Source organism: Haemaphysalis longicornis, unplaced genomic scaffold, assembly GCF_048455015.1.
Source record: "Haemaphysalis longicornis isolate Haplotype H1 unplaced genomic scaffold, Haemaphysalis longicornis Haplotype H1 scaffold_1, whole genome shotgun sequence".
Taxonomy (NCBI): Eukaryota; Metazoa; Arthropoda; class Arachnida; order Ixodida; family Ixodidae; genus Haemaphysalis; species Haemaphysalis longicornis.
The window spans coordinates 428,390,218-428,411,808 of record NW_027526203.1 but is presented as its reverse complement, the minus strand read 5'-3'; the positions used below and the strand labels follow the sequence as shown (position 1 = coordinate 428,411,808).

The window sequence follows — 21,591 nt, the reverse complement described above, 5'->3', positions numbered from 1 at the left end:
GATTAAAGTGGATTGTGTTGGATTGTGTTGCGTCATAGCCGCGCCACGTTGCGTCATAGCCGCTCCACGTTGCGTCATAGCCGCGGCAGGGGGTTCACGGCACGTTTCACCATCGACTTCATCGACAATGTCTACGCTGGAAGACAACAATTACAACAACAACAACCAATACGTAATCCATACGACTTGCAGGCGCGCCCCCCCGCAGAAATGCTCTGCATTTGATCGTGCCCCTCGCGAGGGGGATGTTTCTTTTTTTTTATGTTAGTGCACGGTTTGGCGGCGTCGCCAGCCCTGTAACCGGGCGAACGAAGGGAACACTAAAGACAGAAGGAAAATGGAGGACGAAAGTGTGCCAAAGGTGTGTGTGTGTGTGGGGGGGGGGGGGGGGGGGGGAGCGCGGTATGCCGAAGCGGTGCGAGACGCTCGCCGGCGGCGACGCGCTACGAGATAACCGAAAGAAAGAAGACGCCACCGAATATGAGCCCGCAGGAAAGCAGAGGATTAAAGTATGGCGAAAGTGTGAGAGGGAGGGCAGTATGCCGAGGCCGTGCCACAGAAGCCCAGCACGCGCTGGGTGATGCATGTACATCGGTCCTTCGGCGTCCTCCTCGTTGCGTGGCTCATCTGGACCACGTGACATTTGCGCGGGAGGTTCAAACACGATTTACAACAACATGCTCGGCGGCTGCGACGCACTGCGAGATAACGGCAGAGCAGCGCCGCAGTGCGTTCGCTGATCACGCGATCACTTCCCGAGACGCATGAGATATGCGCCGTGACCGAGAAGACTGCAGTTCGCGCTGCGCACAAGTTTCGCATTAGGGAGTATAGTAATCGTCAGCCATTTTTTTCTCAGCATAAACGGCGTTTGTTTCGAAAGCTGTGAGGACGACTCCAGGGTTGGAGGAGGAAAATGTGGCGAGGGTGTGATAGGAGGGCAGTGTGCTGAGCCCGCACGCGACAGTCGTTGGAGCTCCTGACGAGGGTGTGACGGGGAGGGTGGAACGCGCTGCTATGGCCCCAGCTCTTTAGCTGCATGCCCTTCACACTTCCTGGAGACGCTACTACTACGTGCGTGGCGAATCCGCACCACGTGACATTTTCGCTTGAGGTTCCAACACCGTTTGCAACAACATGGTCGCCGGAGGCGGCGACGCGCTGCGAGATAACGGCAGAGTAGCGCGCGCCGCCCTGCCTTCGCTGATCACGCGATCGCTTCCCTAGAAGCAGCAGATATGCGCCGTGACCGGGAAGACTGCAGTTCGCGCTGCGCACAAATTTCCCATTAGGGAGTACAGTAATCATCAGTGCATTTTTTCAGTGTTCATTACCTCATTAAAGAATCCGAAGCACTTTGTTTATTTTTCTTTTCCATCCGCTTTTCTCAGGCATTTAATTGCCTTCTTTCTCAACCCCCCTCACGCTTAGCCTAAAAGCATGCAGGTACTAATTGCTACCCCGCAGACACGTGAAGTGGCCAGCAGGTCGAGTTTTGAGCGACGCCAAGCCCCACCCGTTTCTGGAAAGTTAACCCAACTGTCTCTCAACTTGGGCAAACAGCGATTGTGTGGAAACGACAAGACAGTGGTATCTCAACAAAAATTAGCAATGGCTTAGCTCGGCTATGCCAGGATATACGTAGCGTGAGCTAAGGTTCAGCAATTCAATGCAATCCAATCCAATTCAATCCAGTTCAGTCCAGTCCGGTCCAGCCCAGTCCAGCCAACCTAATCCTACCCAATCCTATCCTATCCTATCCAATCCAAATCCAATCCAATCCAACCTAATCCAATCCAATCCAATGCTCCTCCCGCTTGCGCAGCATAACCCTTCAGGGTCCACGCGAAACTTCTCAACCTCGGCCAGTGTAGCTTACGCTACGCTATAAAAGCAGCCTTGACTCGACTGGGGTTCGATTAAACGAAGCTTCCTCGGTGTAGGCGAACGCCCACAGAACTTTGACTTCAATGAAATCTCCTTTTCCCTTCCTTTCCCGCAGAACTATTGCGGAAAAATTTCCTCGAAGCTCTTAACCAAGCCTAACCTTTTTTTGACGGAGGTTCCTTACCCTAAAGATCGGTGCGCGTAAATCTGGCTCTGTGGCACTTTGCGTCCACCCAGCTTTGTACTCCCATGGTCCGGCAGTCACTTGGAATGAGCGCTCAGGTTCCCCAGTTCCATTTTTCCCATGGAGTTATATATGGGGCACCCACAAGAGTCGTTACTATGACGACTGTCAATAGCCCCTTCGGGGTTCGGTTTCTATACGCATGCGGAGCATTTGCTAGACCGTCCGGCCAGCATATAGCCAAAAAACCATCAGACGTGGGCCAAAAGTACCTCTCTCTCAAAGCAAAAACGTTAGAAGTAAAGATAATGGCACTTGTTCAAACCGACAGCGGCTTTCAGTACACAGGATGACTGAAGGCCTTTAAGAGGAAATTCTCACTGATGCTACAACTGCGGCAGCTTCCAGAACTCATAGCTTAGACTGGTGACGCGAGGCCCGCAACGATATCGTCCACGCAGCCCTCCACGTATGCACACTCAGGGCGTATGCATAAATGTGACGACACGTTAATGACCCGCTTATTTTCTCTTAATCTATCATACATCATGCGAATGTACGTTCTAGTTGCCAAGCAAGCTTATTACAACGCACGGGCCCACTTTTTTGACCAACGTGTGAAGATGAGCTTACTACACGCTCCGCGCATTTGAGTGCCGATATGTGTAATGCCGGGCTCGAAAAGGACAAGCGCGCGATAAAATAGAAACCCCCGACCAGCGTTCTTTCTATAAAGTTGGTAAATGTGCCTAAAAGCCTTACCAAAAGGAGGTAACACGAATGCCCATACTCAATCATAACACAGGGGGATTATGGTTGCTCACCGTCGAAGGAAATAAAGCTGGGACTCTGGGATTATTAATCTGAAAACTTTCGCTGCGCAAGCGGCGGTGCGTTCCTAACGGAGAAGGAAAAATGGATGTCAGCCGAAAGGAACGCGAGGCGTTAGAATTCGGGAATTAAGAGAGATTATTCCGCCGATGACTGCGATCATCTGATGGCGAGTCCGTGCTTTTTTCTTCCCTGTCTCCGAGGGGCCCTCGGCGGCGGTAATATATAGCATCGCCTCATTTGGAAGAGATTACGTATTCAGTCTGGATTGCGAAACATTATTGATGGCGAGATTTGGAGATCCTTCTGCGTTAATCCACATCGTGGTGTTTGCGCCAGCCACCCGGCTCGCGCGCTTTGCACATTCCAATCCGCACAAAACCTTTGTCATCGTGTCTGGGCAAATGTCGCCCCTACTATGCAAAATAAAAAGTTTAAAGTTTTAAGAAGTGTGAATTAAAAACTTTGAATTAAACCATTACCCCGAGTGCGTTGTGACGGGGATTGTCCAAGCTCTTTGTTTCATTCTCCTAGAGATTCCGCTGCACCGTCTTGCCTAAGCAGCGAAACATGAACGTGTTAGATTTAACATCAACGCTTGCTTACAGCGGAGGACAAAATAATGTCAGACTCGTTGATAATACTGTTTATTTCAAACTTTCTGACTAGTTTTCTTGGTTTATGCCTTTAACGCAATATTTTGAAGACGGCTACCAAGAAAGCAAGACTCGAATGCCACTTGTCTCCAAAGGGCGTATTTTAAGGCCTGCGAGAGTACAGCTCTTTTTTCTATTCTTTCGTGAGCAGTGGCAGCAATTAAGAGGGTTCGTGGCAACGGTTCTCTGAGCATCTCCTTTGTAAGGCGCTTTGAATGTGCCCTGCTTTCCTATCCCAGCAGGCCTGCCTATGTTAGGAAAGACGCATCCTGTCGATTGTGAGCACCAACTGTGCGTGTATATAGAGAATTTTTTTAGCTATAATGTAGTATTCACAAATTCACTGCCCATTTTGGTTGTAATTTAAATATTTTCGTGAAGGTTTATTTATTTATTTATTTATTTATTTATTTATTTATTTATTTATTTATTTATTTATTTATTTATTTATTTATTTATTTATTTATTTATTTATTTATTTATTCATTTATTTTTTTTTGTGGTATCGGTAACTTTGGTAGCCTTGTGTAGAGTATTCCACCCTTCCGATGCCAACTCCCTCTGTTTTGCGGTCACACAAAAGCAACTTAGGGATATGAGAAGACGAAAGCAGATGTATTACTAGTCTCGCAGCATCCCCGATCCCTCCTTTCAGATGACGCAGGAATGCGCTTTGTAACTGACACTGCATTTTTTACTGCTCTTATACGTTCTACGAGGTTACCCGCTGCCACCTTCTTTCGTCGTGCTGGCGCCGGAAATTATAATTCTCATCATACCTCGTGGCTTTCTGAGTACAACAAATTTACTCACAACGTAATTAAGAAAGTTGGCAACTTATGTCCCTTTCCTTCCCATAAAAAAAAAAAAATCTACGCCGTCAACCCATAAGGCTACGTTCAGACTACCGACGCAAAAGCCATATCGTGATCTATGGACGCAAAAGAACGGCGTGTCACGCAGATCGGTTGGCTCAGACGTAAAATGACGTCATTATTTAAAGTAATTACGACAGTTGCGGCAACAGTCTGAACCCGGCCTAAGCAGACTAGGGGTTACTGCAAGCTACGCACGGTAATTACGGCCCAGCTGATGTGGCTCACTCAACAGCAACTACTTTAAAGGGACTATACAACACTTTTGACAAACGCTTTCCTTCTTTCCATCGCGTCTGGAAGCACTGCGAAAGTTATAGTTATCCCAAGCACGCGGCAGCAGTGCGTCATTTTATCCTCGCAGCAGATACGCCTTCCGTTACTGCTTTGCTTTTGTGGCTTTCTATTTAAAGTGGCCATCGAATGCGTTCATTACTGCAACTGAAGAAAATCCGGCCAATAGCCACTACACCGCTGTAATAACGTACTTCCAGTGGTCGCACGCGAAGACCGGGAAAGAGAGAAAAATCTTTCGAGCAAGTTTTTGAGTTATCTGATGAGCACAGAGTAGTATTTTTTGGCTGAGGTACTTTGCGACCACATAATTGCGACCCATAGTCAACCAACACGGCGTGTCGGTTGACTACGTCCTGCAAGAATTTAAGATTTCGAAGAAAGTTGAAAAAAGTGTGGCAGGGTACCTTTGACGCAGTCACAAATGGTAAAATCTGCCGTTATATATCAGCATCTCTAAAAATTTGACTCACCGCAAAGCGCGCGCATTTTTGTTTTTTTCGACAAATCGTTTTTACGTTCTTCAGCTGGTTATTAGAGCCGAGACAGCAGGATTCACTCATCAGAATATTTCCTCCAAGTCAACCATTTGCGTTCCCTGGTAGTGCACGCAACACATTCAGCATTTCATAATACGTCATTCGCTGAATCCATTAAAGAGGTCCATACGCGAGTGAATAATTGTGAATAATGAGTGATGATTTTTTACGTACGCTCGATAAGCAAATATTCAAAAGTATGGCATACACGCGCACGCAAAAAAAAAATCCATAGAAAGGATTTGGTATCGCCCGTAATCAAATGTATGCACAGCAAAAAAAAAAAAAGAAAGAAAGAAAAAGATTCATGTACCTAAAACAGCGAGAAGATTGAACTTATAGTCGCATCACCGCAACGCCACAAGGGTGAATATCCTTCACAGCACTGGCTCTATAGACAAAATTTCTACCACAAATAAAAATCTTTGCTATCCCTTCCTAAAGAAAGCTGACAGAGACGTGAATGCTTTCTCACATCAAAAGTGCGCCAGAAATGCGTCACAACCTTCGCTAAAAGTGCGTCCAACCTTAGCCAAAAGTGCGTCCAGTCGATCGCCAAACCTTCCGAGACACAATTTGCAAACGAAAAACGAACCCATGCGACGATTTTCCGCACACTGAGTCAACGCATCTACGAACGATCTAAACGTATACCGGTACGGGGTAAATGAGATAAAAGTATTCTGTAGAACTCATCGTCCATGATCGATGCGTGTATTGTCTTATCTAGAGCCGTCCCTTTTTCGCGATTTCCAAGTAACCGTTTTGACACAATGAAAGTCCGGTTTCACGCACGCGCCGTGTGTCCAGAGATCTTACCAGAGCTTTTCGATCGACCAACTGGTCTACGAGAAAGGGCACTAGTTTCTTGAAAGGACGCCATCGGTCCGACTAAGAAATCCGTCGCTTTAAAGAGTAGTTTGGGAACGTGCTGAAGGGGATAGAGAAAGAGAAGGCTGCAAGAGATCACAGAATAACTATGAATCGCCTAAAGGACGATGAGTCGCCTAAATGCCCCTAGAAGGCGGCGGTAGCATGCAATAAAACGAAAATAATTTTTGTCCACAACAACGGTAATGCCAAAAAGAAACAGACCCATTGGCAAGTTCGTCTATGGCGCACGAGTTCTTTGCCAAGTAAATAGCTGTTTGAGGAAGTAATATTCTAGCTTTCCGTCAACCTATAGAAGAAGCTGGGTTTAGGACAGGCAAGTCAGCTATGGCCAACGATCAAACAGGCCATCCGAAAATCCGCGGAATGTGACACGCATGCTTTTCATAGGTTATCAGAAAGCACTGAATTCAGTGAAAACAACCGCAGTCATGAGAGGATCTTGAGACCAGCGAGTTGAGGGGACAAACATACTTCTCTTCAGTGACACATAGAAATAACGTACGCCATCGATAATCCTCCGTACGGAGAGCGTAAAGTTATTTATTAACGGGAGCGCCAGTCAAATGTACGTGATCTCTCCGATAGTTCAGAGGGTGAGTTTAGGAAACGTGACAGTTATTAATAAGCGTGAACGGCCCCGCTAGCCACTTGGTATGCGCAGGTGACATTGTCTACAAGGAAACTCTGGAAAGAGCCTGCAAAAAAAAAAAAAAAAAAGAAAAGACAAGGGAAAGTGTGTGTGTGTGGGGGGGGGCGGGGTGGGGGGGGGGCGGGGTGGGGGGGGGGGGCAGTGCTTGTTTGCTTGTTGAAGGAGAGTTCAGTAGAATAAGGTGCTGAAGGAGAGTTTACCGGGAGAAGTCTGGGGGAAAGTCTAAAGTCTTGCGAAACAGTGTTTAAGAAAACAAAGGTGCGTCGCTTGCCAACGTACGTGCACAGAATGAGGCGGGACAAGACAAGACTCGTCCTGCTTACCTTTCTTGTGAACATACCTAACTAGCTTGACCAGAAACGAGTAGGAAAACAGTGATGCACACCCTTCATCTAGGTAATGGAGTGCCACAAGGAGCATAAATATTTTTGACAAGTATCCAGTGCTCTTACGAATATTCGGAAAGAGATCAGGCAAACATTTTATGTTGGATGGAGCACATTCGCGAAATTTTATCAAGTAACGAACACTGTGCCTCATTTTTGCCACCAAACACAAAAGAGCAAAATTAATGCGTACTTGAGGCGCTCACATTAAGGGCAAGAATTGGGGCTTTTTAAAGAACCATGAAACAAACTTGGGGTAAACGAGAAAGTTGAGAGAAAGATGTAGAGCCTGGCAGAACACTATTTGAAGAAGACAGGCAACTGAGCTGATACCGACAGTAGGGATAAGAGGCATAAAGAACAATACAAGCGCAGAGGCGAAGTGGGAGCAGGAAGGCATCCAACACCAAGTGATGTAGTGATGGTGATGATGATGATGACGACGACGAAGATTATTATGATGACGGTGATAATAATAATAGTGTGTGTGTGTGCGCGCGCGTGTGCGTGTGCGTGTGTGTTAATGCGTTTACTGCACCTCCCGTACACAATACAGAATGGCTTCTCTTAGGTGTTCTTTTTTGTATCTTGGTCGCTTACAGTGGTGCAAATCTTGTACGGCCTCGTAAAGATCGGAACACCTATTTTACATTCCCCGTGTCTCCTGAGCATTTTTAACGCATACGATAGCGCTCGGAAAGAAGCAGCGACTTCAGTTAGACATTTATACTTCCTCGGTTCCTGAGCTGAGGACGCCACCCATCTTCCTTCATTTTTCTGTTTGCTCAATCAAACGTTTCGCCTCCTCCTCTCCTCGCTGTTCGACGTCTCGCACTCCCGCTTTCCGATTCAAGGTTTCCGAGCAAGCTTCCGGCATATATTGTACGTATGTGTACACCTGTGCTTCGAAAGTTTGTTACATTTGCGTAGGGTTGTGTGATTTGAAGTCTTTATTAAAGGGACACTGGAGTGATTTGTAAACATTGCGGGATTGATTGATTGATTGATTGATTGATTGATTGATTGATTGATTGATTGATTGATTGATTGATTGATTGATTGTAGGGTTTAACGCGCCGACGCAACGCAGGCGATGAGGCGCGCCGCAGTGGAGGGCTAGGGATTAATTTTGACCACCTGGGGATCTTTACGTGCACGGAAATCTCGTACACACAGGCGTTTTTTGCTTTTTGCCTCCATCAGAAAAGCGGCCGCCGCTGCCGGGAATTGAACCCGCGACCTCGTGCTCGGCAGCGCAACGCCTTAGCCACTGAGCCACCACGGCGGGGTAAACATTGCGGAATTACTAGCGCAAATTTTAGTCCGGAGCCCATAGACCATGTTTCGACCATTCTGAGCGCGTTTACGCGAATTTATTTAGTAGACAAATCAATTCGAAAATGCTGTCCTCCTCTCTGCATCCTCGCCAATTTTCTGTGGCGTTTTTGTGTGACGTCAGGGGGAGATGACTTGGCTTGACCATTGACTGAGCTACTGCACGGCTCGCTGACCTTCCGGCAGAGTCAGTCGGCCCCGCGTTTAGTACGCCGGCCGCCGACGGGTCGTCGCAATTCGTTCGCGCAGTTGAAACGAAGCCACGACACGTTTGTGAATGGAAGAATGTGCCTTTCTTTTCTTTGATAGTTAGTATACTGTATCTAGCTCCAAGTCAAGGTCGCTCCAGACAAGCGCTGCACAAGCGCACATGCGACGCTTCGCTGACTGGTATGCTAGTAGGAAAATCTAAGGCCACTTGAACGCGGGAGAAGAGTCAGCGAAGTCAATATAGGTACTAAGGAAATAAAAGTGGCCGCGTATCTGCTCCTTTAGTTGCAAATGTCGTCAAAAGACGATGGTCTTTATCTACTTTTGCCAAGTAAAGGCCTCTTTTCGCTTTCCCGCTCACCTTTCATGTTGTTCCTCATGCATCGCGCTCCTCCCAAGGTAAAGACGCCACAGGTTTGCTTAAATGATTTTAAATTTCCCGCGTTCCACTGCTCCAAACCGGGTGTCTCGATGCCAACGCTGCCGTACGGCGAAGACGCGCGTGAATCGAGGCGGCCTACTTCAACGTTTATAGAACCGCGTTTCCCTACTCCACGTGCGTTCAAGCAGAACGTGGAACCTATCTAGTGGAACCTTTAGTAACTGTTGCCGGTTGATTTTCTTAAAATGGCGCCAGACGCTATAGTGGCGCGGGCGACAGCAGGCGACGGCGGAGGGAATTTTTTTTCTGCAATTGATGAAGTATTTCATTTCGCAAAAGTCAAGCATGTATGATTTTTTTAAAGAAACACTGCAAATATCACTTCTGTATCAATTTGTTGTCTTATATTTGCGTAATGTCTTGTTCTTCTTCAACAATGTTGACAAGTATGGACATTACACCGGACTTAGACGGGTAGATTTAGCTGTGACTATATAAGACTATTGCGCAGGCATTGTTTTGCTTTGGCCGGGTGGCTGAATCGAGTCACAGACAGACAGACGGACAGACAGACAGACAGACATACAGACAGACCAAAATTTCTGGGTTTAAGTAGCCCAAGAAAGACTATCGTCTTTAAAAATCAACTGATACTAAATCAACTACAACTAGGGAGCACGAAGCACTTTCTTGCGCTGGTAGAACAAGCACAGCGGTCAGCAGCACGACCACGCATCTGCGAACGCTTTTCCGTCTAAGAAATGCAATTGCTAGACGTGAGATATTGTAGACATTTGGGTGACGCTTACTGCACGTGCGCTATACAACGAATCGTCACCTAAGGTACTTGAAATGACCCTCCGCGGTGGCTCAGTGGCTAAGGCGTTGTGCTGCTGGGCACGAGGTCGCGGGTTCGATTCCCGGCCGCGACGGCCGCTTTTCTGATGGGGGCGAAAAGCAAAAACGCCCGTGTGTACGAGATTTCAGCGCACGTTAAAGATCCCCAGGCGGTCCAAAACTAATCCGGAGCCCTCCACTACGGCGCGCCTCATCGCCTACGTTGCGTCGGCGTGTTAAACCCCATGATCAATCAAAGTACTTAAAATGCTAAAACTAAATAAAAATGTAAACTGGCTGTACAGAGGGCAACACCCTTGTCTATAACACAAGTTTAGTACTTATAGCCTTATCTTGCCTCGCCCGAAAAACATTTGAAGAAATTCATTGTGTCATTCTGAAGTATTGATCATATATTTTGACGTCAACGTTTTTTGTGAAAAGTTTGAGTCCGCAGTTTTGAGAGATAACCAGTCGAAGTTAAACTCAGTGTTATAGACAAGGGTGTTGCGCACTGTACATTGTATACCTTATATTTCCAAAGCGGTCAGCGTTGCCCCGTGGCCGAGTTGTCTGCAGCGCTAGCAATATTATTTTCCAAGTCGCAAGTTCGAATCCCCGAGGGTATATTGTTTTTTTTTTATTTTCGTAAGTTGACTTTTTTTTTTCGGCCCATGTTTTCTATACTGTGTTCACCATTTTTGGGCTGTAACGCTCACTGCTCCAAGAACTACTTCACAGAACACGCGCAGGCTGACACTAACGCGCTAGCGAGTTCTCGTTGGCGCGCTGTTGCCATAAGCACCGACTGCTTGCGGGCAGTGGGCACAGGCCGTAATCAACAGACCCTTGGCCTGGTGCGAACACGCTTTTTAGGCATGAGTGCGGCAAGCTCCAAATATGGGGGAAAAGCGCATGGCATTTGAGCGTCTGCGGTGACGCGGAGGGCGTTCATCCCAAGGAGGTTTTTAACCTCCTTGGTTCATCCACTGCCTAGGCCTCGGCTAGTAATTGCTACATTTCAAGCCGTCCTGGAAGGCTTATTTTAGGCATTTTACAGCCGACAACATGGCAGAAGCGCGGTACGACGATTACTGAGATATCGAGAAAGCCCATCAAATGGTGCCGTCGGATGTCAAGGATGTTGTTTTACACAACCGAAACCGAAACTTGTTTATATGCTAACCTTGGACATTGTCCAATCAAGGTGCATCTCCTCCTGTCGTCACAGCCTTTAGTTGGTGCGGCCGCCGCAACCGCGCATGGTAGTTTTTCTTCTTTCGCGCTTTATAAAATAATTACCGACTTATCAAACGGATAAACGATGAAAAGTGTGTTAATTTGAGCCAGTCTACACAGTGCAAGCAAACCCGGGAGCTCGACAAATTCACTCCAGTGTCCCTTTAAAGTGAAAATTGCACTGAAACTGCTAAATAAAAAAGAACTGTTTTCTTTGAACGCAGCATATTGTAAAACTGGTTTTATTAATGAGAATATCTTTATATTTAATTGATTTTTTCGTCGTAAACAGGAAGGCGTATGATGTTTAAGTAAACATGTTCGTCATGCCGCAGAGAGTGAAAAAAGGAGCAGGTATTTAGGGTTGGGGGTGGAGAAGCGCTTGGTTTGTGGTTACAACCTCCAACAACAAAAGAAAAAAAAAAAAGAAACGCCATTTCTGTTATTTTATTTTCATGTTTCCCCTTCCTTCTTTACGCTTCCTCAGAAACGCGTTCCCGTTTAATTTCGTGCATGCAAGGACAACTAACCATTATTTTTGGTCTTGTGCGCGGTTTGGTACTCTAGCCGGAATCACCACTTTGTCGCTCCACATTTCCATACGCCTTGGACGTTTTTTGTCGCGTCTCTTTCGTGACGGCCTTTTTGTTGCGTATGCTTTCTTCATGTGATCATAACTATTGTAAAAAAGAGAAGAATGATTATTCGTCCGATGATTTTGCAGGCGAATTTTATCGCTTTTACAGGATATAACCGTAGGGACGGGTGCGACTGCTGCACTGGCGTGGACACGCACGCCGTATGCTCGCCATTGAGTATGTAGGACCAGAGTCGTCGTATCCATGGTGTTTCTTGTGCTAGATCTGGAACAATAGACGTATGAGCGCACCATGCAACAAAAACAAAGAGTGCTCGCGTCTTCTTTTCACTGGAGCAAGTATACGCGCGTCATCGGAACGATAAGAACGCGGAATAAGAAGGGAAGAGGAAACGCATACGTGCAGGGGGGGGGGCGAGGGGGGGGGGGGGGCTGCAAATTTATACGTCGATCGCTGGTGGCGAGCATTTTCCGCAATATTGCAAACTCCCTCACCTCCGATTTCTGAGCCGCTGTCGGAGCCGGCTGCTCTCGAAGCAGTGGCTCTTTACGCCTCCGTAACAGCGGCCAATTTCGGGCGTTAAAGCCATGCGGGACGGAGAACGCGTAATATGCATACCCGAGATAAGTACACGCGCAGACATCCTCGCTGGTATATGCGCCGCCGGCCGCGGGAGACGTTAAACGGCGCCGCGCTCCCGGGCGACTGCTTCGCTCCTCCGACATTTCGATCATAACTTGAGCGCTCTCCATTCTTGGGGCCATCAACGTTTATCTGAAACTTGGAGAATCCGGCGTAATTTTTCATCGCAGAGCGCGCCTTTTCGTTTCTTCCTGCCTCGCCCTTTTCAACTAATCCCGTCCGCTCCTCGCTTCCCTCTTCTCTCCGTCCCGCTCTCCCCCTTTGCTCCTGCACTGTTCGTCTAACCCTTTAAGTGCCGCTACGGGTATCGCGTTTTACCTTTGCCTCTCGGGGTATTCCGGGAAAAGGACTGTCTTGCGATTCTTATGGCAGAGTGGCGCACGTTAATCTAAAGGCGGCAGTGAAATGATCGGGGCCGCTTTTGCATGCATCGCTTGAAGTATTAACCGTGCCAAGCTACCATAAACGAACACGCGCGCGTGCCGTTCTACGCAGTTGCCGAGCTTCCTCGTCCAACGCTTCCCAGCCTGTGACGCTGAGGACTCAGAAAACGCTCCAGGAAAGCGGTGATCCAAACACTCAAGGCGAATTCTGAGCTGCTTCAGGTAAGTTTCTGGATTCTGGACACATGAGTCGCACCCATGAACACTAGCGATGAGATCCTACAATAAATGCTCACCAAGCTGGTTCATCCCGAACAAAAAAATACAGGTAAAGCCTCACAATGCACAACAGTTACTGTAGCACACCGTGTAAAATTCGCCTGTGTGTCCCCCACTTGCGAAAATCGTCGTGACTGCAGGCGCTACAAGCCCGTTAGTGCGTTGTGTCGACTAGCTGTTGATAGGTTACATGATTCATATTTAAACAGCCTAAAACGCACAGACACACAGAAATTGACGAGACGCCATGAGTTAGCAACTAAATATGATCAGGAAACAGGCGGAATAAACAGGCGTAGTATCCTATCCCACCATCAAGGAACGTGACCTCACAGGGCTGCAGTATACTCGATAAAACGTTAACCACCTTTGGGATGTTACATGCTTCGACTTGCTCGCGAGCTGTTAGGTCTGCTTCAGTAAACAGAACAGTGCTGCCCTCGAGCCCCAGAATTAGTACAGGTTAAGAATCTGGGAGGCCACATTACTGCGCCAACTGGCCGATATAGGAGTTTTCGGGTGAGAGTGAGACATGGTGCAAATCTGTCAGCGTGCTCCACCTAACAAACGTACGTAACCGCAATTAGTACCACTTCTCCGGCACGTAGTTGCGCTCACCTTTACTGCTAGTTTAGTCTTGCTGGCAACCCAAATAAACTGCGCGTTTCTTAGATATGCACCGCTTCCCAGACTTTATTCTCGTGGTAATCCCTCCTCGCAGCCAACCGATCCGCAGATCGGGGCAGTCTATTTCCTTAAACCTATATACCAAGCTCACACATTAAGGTCTCCTCGCCCTTATATTCACAGTGCTTGCCTGGAGCCAAAAAGAGACCTGAAACGGCAATGCTACCTTTCGACTGCTTCAAGTGGCTGGATTCAAAATTTAACAGGGATATTATAGATCTCAGAGCCTGTACCCGAACAGTAGGCTCCCGTAGTAGGCGAATGTTCGTGTCCCAAAACTAGAGATACCCTTCGTGAGGCGCCTCCCCGGTGAATCTGAACACATTTATCTTCTTGGAGAAGCGTCCCAATACGCTATTAACAATATACATGGCTCAGCCTGAATTAAAAAATGAACGAAACTCGCACTAACGCGTAAGACCTGAAGGTAGCGAAGCTGTATGCGACCTTCTGGACTATCACGACGGTTTAAGTCCACGATTGCAGCCGATTTGCTTCTTCTTCCCTGGCGCAACGACCTTTACTCCACCATTGTTGCTATAAGTGTGAGCTTCTTTCATTTTTGGGGGAATGATAATCATTGGACATCACCTTGGAAGCGCGTACGCTATGACGTGTCTTTCTCGTTCCGAGCAAGTGTTGCCACGATTACGGCGAACGCGGGAGTTTTTCTATTAGCCAATCTTGGCCAATCCCCTGACTGGGTATGATTGGCTTGACAAACGTGCGCCGGGGACGCCGGACGGTCGTCGAAAGGCCCGCACACACGAGCGCTCGGCTTTTTCATGATTTTTTAAACTGCCGGGCCGTCGCTGCGAGGCGCGCACTCACGTGCGCTCGGCTTTTTCTTGCTATTTTTAACTGCGGACATGAACGATAATGATTTGCTAAACAGATTCGCTGTTAAAAAATGATAAAAATTATGTAATCGCCAATGTACAGGCACAAAGCTATATATCACGCCATCCGTCGAACCCCCAGAAAGTGGTCGGTCTACCTTGCATCAGGCACAGGAATGTCACCCTAGAGCCGAGTGAAATACCGGAACATTGCTGGTATTCTTCGTACTTATACCCAACAACAGTTGGCCGCAAATATATTGAATGCACTTCAAGAAAGACATCGGCATATGCACCACAAGCAGGCACAAAGTTCAATTAGTCATCCACAACGCATTGCTGTATACCGTTATGAGACACTGATGCGGGTTAGAATAATACTGTTCCACCCGCCGCGGGGGCTCAGTGGCTAAGGCATTGCGCTGCTGTGCACGAGGACGCGGGTTCGATTGCCGGCAGCGGCGGTCGCTTTTCTGATGGAGGCGAAAAGCAAAAACACCCGTGTGTACAAGACTTCGGCGCGCGTTAAAGATCCCCAGGTGGTCAAAACTAATCCGGAGCCCTCCACTACGGCGCGCCTCATCGCCTGCGTTGCGTCGACGCGTTAAAACCGTACAATAAATCAAATATAAGAGTTCCCCTAGATCGGTGCACGCCACGTAACCATCCCCAGGGTTGCGGTCACGTAGGAGTTTCATCTCTTTTGTTTCATCTCTTGCGAATACATCTGTATTCGCAAGGAATGGATCAGAGAGTCGGAGCGACGCGAGTTTCCTCTACAGGTGGCCGGATGCAAAATGTCGCTACATATCCTGGCATGTATCCGGGATTATGCATGTTCACGCGGAATAATTACATCACTGTTGGAAGCGCGGAAACCTGGTATACGAGACCCCGTATTTGTGGCATTCGCATAAGCTGCTGACAAAAAAAAAATATTAGAAACTAGGGACCTGCATGCCAATCCTGCTGACCACTTATCAGAGCGATTATTCTGGAGGCTGTTCAAATGAATTATGGAACGACCAGCAGCCGTGCGAGTTCTACTCCGCCCCGTTCCTAAGCACTTACGACTCCCAGCGTACATAACCTTGCTGAAACACGCCAAGTTTGTTTCCTAACGTAAAAAAAGCTGCGGTATTTGTGCGCAGTTAGCTACTCGAAATCAAGGTGTGCGACACCAGGCAAAGAAAATGAATAGGCTTGCATACAGCTTAACAGAAGATCCGCAGTACAGCTCGTGGAGCGTCCATTTTGCTCCTGCGCTAAGGCTTTGTTGCTTGTGCGTAAAGCAGAGCAGCGGTTCCTAATGCTTTGTTCTCCGAGCCCTTCCGCTGCAAGTGGCATAATGCAGCGCGAGCCGCTCAGCTCGCGGGCTGCGGGCGGGTGCCGGGTTGCACGCAGTGAGAAGACGCCTCACAATGCAGCGCCAGATTCGGCTGGATAAATTTAGGCGTGAAAGAGGGCAAATAGCTTAACAAGGCGCTCTGCGCTGCTCATAGCCGGGCGGGGGCGGCGAAGGGAAGCATTAATAGGGCGCGCGCCGCGGCACGAAACAAGCCCGCTCGCAGCCGGAATACAGAAGAGGCCCGTTGTCTTTCTCCGGCGTCGATTGGGGCCTCGTTCTCATTCCATTCTCTGGCGCGCCAACGCAGCAGGCACAAAGGGGCCCCCACATTGGCTTCGGCGTCAACACCGCGCGCCCAGCGGATGCGCGGGAGAAAGGGCGGAGAGGGCGATAAATGGGATAACAAAACGCTGGAATGAATCATGTTCCAAGGCGAACGACCATTAGACCAATAAGGTCTCGTTGAGGCAGTGTCAGGCAGCACGTCACCGGGCTCTGTCTTGAGAGGATGCTGCCAATTGCGCGACCCTCCCGGAAAGCACGGCCGCCAGCAACGAGCCCCCGTCAAAGAAGCGCGTAACGAGACGCATCATCAGCTGAGGAAACTGTGCAAAATGCTGAGCGCCCGCGCCGCCCAGGGTAACTATAGCGGGGGCGCCATTTTTCTCCGTCGTCCACCGCGGCGGCGCTGAGCGGGCAAGCGGAGTTGCGCGCGAGCTCATTAACGTTTGCCACGTTTCGCGTTAGCCCCGAGGGCGCCGCATTTTCGCACCTTTCGAAAAAAAAAAAGAAAGTGATGGAAAATGTGCGTTTCTCGAGAAGCTCTAGGGAAGAGGCGCTAAGAACACGTAATTGCTGAAGCTATGCCCCAACAGATTTTGTTGCAAGGCGTAGGTCAAGTAGGACGCGTCGGAAAAGATGTCATGGGCCACCAGTGTATTCTTGTATATAGGCCCATTCCCAAGAAAAAAAAATTGCGGTGATGCAAAGCAAATTGCTTTGCTTCAGTAATCACTGCAATGAAGCGGAAAATTTGTCAGACGTCGAGACCTATACCTTACCACTTGACTCAAAACAACCAGATCTGGAGTCGTGTGGTACACTGAGATTCCCTCCCTTCTCCCGCTTCTTTTTTTTTTTTTTTTTCATTTTCTTAAGCCTGTAATCTTCCATAAATATGCTCTAATCACTTCTCGTTTAGGCAAACGTCACAGCACAATGAACAAAGAGATGTGAGGCGAACAGTTCGAGAATGTAGCTTCTGCACTGTGACATTTACGCATATTCTGGCCCGTTTCGTTACCACTTCTACTTTCCCTTGTTCCTCTTTTCATGAGAATTCCTTGCTTAAACGAAAACCTCTCATGCTTTTTATGTATAGCAAGATAATGCCTGTGCCTACCCTGCCAGCAAAAATAGCACGTGGAATGGAAATAACTTTGAAATAAATAAATAAATAAATAAATAAATAAATAAATAAATAAATAAATAAATAACAATTCGGGAGTAACCTTATGTGCCCCGCATAGTTCTTTTTAGTATAATAGTACGCCAAATGCCGCTTTCACAGAATTTACGCCGTTTGTTGGATCAGTGTAAGCCTTTAGAGAGTATGCTGGGCGAAAAAAATTGTCTTTCCAGTAGGAACATGCAAAAATGTGTCACCCAAACTAACACATGCGCGCACGACCCATTCTACATCGGATACTTTCAAGTGTAGACTAGCTTCACATACTGATCGCTCCCAAATACCTCATTTGGTTCTTGCATACTTCTTGTTTATTACGCCCTGCTGACTGCAAATGCGCCGACCAAAATGGAATGAGGTGCAGCTCTCTTCCTTTTTTAAAGATGATAGTCTTTCTTGGGCTACGTAAACTGATGCATGCATGCATGCATGCATGCATGTATGTATGTATGTATGTATGTATGTATGTATGTATGTATGTATGTATGTATGTATGTATGTATGTATGTATGTATGTATGTATGTATGTATGTATGTATGTATGTATGTATGTATGTATGTATGTATGTATGTATGTATGTATGTATGTATGTATGTATGTATGTATGTATGTATGTATGTATGTATGTATGTATGTATGTATGTATGTATGTATGTATGTATGTATGTATGTATGTATGTATGTATGTATGTATGTATGTATGTATGTATGTATGTATGTATGTATGTATGTATGTATGTATGTATGTATGTATGTATGTATGTATGTATGTATGTATGTATGTATGTATGTATGTATGTATGTATGTATGTATGTATGTATGTATGTATGTATGTATGTATGTATGTATGTATGTATGTATGTATGTATGTATGTATGTATGTATGTATGTATGTATGTATGTATGTATTGCTAAAAATTAATCGGCGCTAAAACAGGGACGAGATGAACACGTAACTCACACCACGGTGACGAACTTCCAACTAGAATTTATTGAAAAAAGATGCTGCTTATATACACAAAACTAAAAAACTAAAAACTAAAAGCAATATTGACGTCAAAATGCATCACGTTTTTAAAAAAGCCACTTCTTTATCAGTCAGCGATAAGGACGGAGTACTAACGCAGTTATCCCCTGCTTGTCTAATAAAAAGAGCTTCCATAATTTCGCGCTCAAGCCTTCCTCTTGCTTTCCGCAAGAAATTTGTCCTATCTAGCAGGGGGCTAAACTTGCATCTTTTGCAGTGATCAGATAGGTGGCCACCAGCTTTACGTGTTCCTCTCGTCCCTGTTTTAGCGCCGATTAATTTTTAGCAGTATGTACCAACTCGCCCACATCAAGCTTTTGTTATGTATGTATGCATGCATGCATGCATGCATGCATGTATGTATGTATGTGTGTATGTATGTATGTATGTATGTATGTATGTATGTATGTATTTATGTATGTATGTATGTATGTATGTATGTATGTATGTATGTATGTGTCTGTATGTATGTATGTATGTATGTATGCATGTATGTATGCATGTATGTATGTATGTATGTATGTGTGTGTATGTATGTATGCGTGTGTGTATGTATGTATGTGTGTAGGTATGCATGTGTGTCTCTATGCATGTGTGATTATGCATGTGTGTATGTATGCATGTGTGTCTCTCACAGGAAACAAAAATACCTAAACATAAATGCCCCAGAAAGTGGAGGGGAAAATCGCCCCGCCGGTAGCGTAGTGGTTATCGCCCCAGACCGGTATTCTGGAGGTCGTGGGCTCGGATCCCACCTGGCGGGCATTTTTTCTACATTTTCTTTCTTTCTGTCCAAATTCTTTATCTGTTTCAATGACCTACCACATCCGCCCCTTTGCTTTCCGAGGTTTTCTTCACTGCCAACTCTCATTTCTGTGCTATTTTCAACGAGCCCCTCATTTCCTATTCTGATTCGCTACATGCATAGCGAGGGCCTCTGTTCTGGCAGTCTTGGTGCCATAGGAAGCTTAAGAGGGTTCAACGCTGGTCGACCACTCTCGACATGTCGTAGACACTCGAGTCACGGCTCGGGGGTTCAAAAGAAGGTCCCCTTCACCCCGAGTAGTCCGAGTGGCGCTGGCTACCACCCTCAAGCACAGGAAACAAAAATACCTAAACATAAATACCCCAGAAAGTGGAGGGGAAAATCGCTCCGCCGGTAGCCTAGTGGTTATCGCACAAGACCGGTATTCTGGAGGTCGTGGGCTCGGATCCCACCTGGCGGGCATTTTTTCTCCACTTTCTTTCTTTCTGTCCAAATTCTTTATCTGTTTCAATGACCTACCACATCCGCCCCTTTGCTTTCCGAGGTTTTCTTCACTGCCAACTCTCATTTCTGTGCTATTTTCAACGAGCCCCTCATTTCCTATTCTGATTCGCTACATGCATAGCGAGGGCCTCTGTTCTGGCAGTCTTGGTGCCATAGGAAGCTTAAGAGGGTTCAACGCTGGTCGACCACTCTCGACATGTCGTAGACACTCGAGTCACGGCTCGGGGGTTCAAAAGAAGGTCCCCTTCACCCCGAGTAGTCCGAGTGGCGCTGGCTACCACCCTCAAGCACAGGAAACAAAAATACCTAAACATAAATGCCCCAGAAAGTGGAGGGGAAAATCGCCCCGCCGGTAGCGTAGTGGTTATCGCCCCAGACCGGTATTCTGGAGGTCGTGGGCTCGGATCCCACCTGGCGGGCATTTTTTCTACATTTTCTTTCTTTCTGTCCAAATTCTTTATCTGTTTCAATGACCTACCACATCCGCCCCTTTGCTTTCCGAGGTTTTCTTCACTGCCAACTCTCATTTCTGTGCTATTTTCAACGAGCCCCTCATTTCCTATTCTGATTCGCTACATGCATAGCGAGGGCCTCTGTTCTGGCAGTCTTGGTGCCATAGGAAGCTTAAGAGGGTTCAACGCTGGTCGACCACTCTCGACATGTCGTAGACACTTGAGTCACGGCTCGGGGGTTCAAAAGAAGGTCCCCTTCACCCCGAGTAGTCCGAGTGGCGCTGGCTACCACCCTCAAGCACAGGAAACAAAAATACCTAAACATAAATACCCCAGAAAGTGGAGGGGAAAATCGCTCCGCCGGTAGCCTAGTGGTTATCGCACCAGACCGAGGTTTTCTTGACTGCCAACTCTCATTTCTGTGCATGGGTGTATGTATGTATGTATGCATGCGTGTATGTATGTATGTATGTATGTATGTATGTATGTATGTATGTATGTATGTATGTATGTATGTATGTATGTATGTATGTATGTATGTATGTATGTATGTATGTATGTATGTATGTATGTGTTTGGGTATATGAGTGTGCGTATTGGCGTATTCATGGGAGGTTGGGGCCATTACTACACCAGGGTGGCCAATCCTGCTCTGGTGAGGGAGTGCGTTGCCGGCAATGGTCGCTGGGATCAGGTCGCTCCCCAAGCCAATTCGCGATCCATGGGAGAGGCCTTTGCCCTTCAGTGGGCGTAGACAGGCCGGTGATGAGTGTGCGTATGTATGTCCCTCGATTCAGCCTGCCGCCGAAAAGGTAGAATACTTGAACGGGACGTTTGTATAGGCGAAACTTTTCCGAAACTCTGAATTAGAAAACATACTTCATACTTGTCAACATTATTGAGCAAAAAGAACACATGCGGCATATTTTAGGCAAAACATCAATTTACATCTGGTACTCGCAGTGTTCTTTTAATTGAAAAAAAAAATGTGTGCTTGATCTTTGCGATACCAAAAAAATACGCGTTAAAAATATTCTTTTGACCCAAAACACATTACCATCCCTTCCTGTAGAAAGTTGAGAGAAGTGCGGAAGCTTTCTCACACCGAAACCGCGTCAAAAATGCGTCAAAACCTTGGCTAAAAGTGCGTCCAAGCGATCGTCAAACCTTCAAAGACCCAAATCGCAAACGAAGAACGAAGAACGAAGCCATGCGACGATTTTTCGCGCGCTAAGTAAATGCATCTACGCACGATCTAAATGTATACCTACACGTGGTTTATGGGATCAAGGTATACCGTTGCACTCCTTGTCCATGATAGGCGGGTAATGTCTTATATGACATTATAGGCGGGTAATGTGACCGGATAGGCGGGTAATGTGACCGGAGCAACGGTG

General features: G+C 46.9%; 1 protein-coding gene across 6 annotated transcripts in view; it reads left to right on the top strand.

Annotated features, from left to right (window-relative positions):
* LOC144155702 (thiamine-triphosphatase-like) overlaps positions 1-21,591 on the top strand; it is a 496,904-nt gene that overhangs the window by 171,872 nt on the left and 303,441 nt on the right. For 5 of the 6 annotated variants that reach the window (XM_077687310.1, XM_077687307.1, XM_077687311.1 and 2 more), the window contains one exon: positions 12,935-13,044. The exons of the other annotated variant lie outside the window; for it this stretch is intronic. The gene's annotated coding sequence lies outside the window, so the exon portion shown is untranslated. The remainder of the gene's footprint in view (positions 1-12,934; positions 13,045-21,591) is intronic. 6 annotated transcript variants of the gene reach the window in all.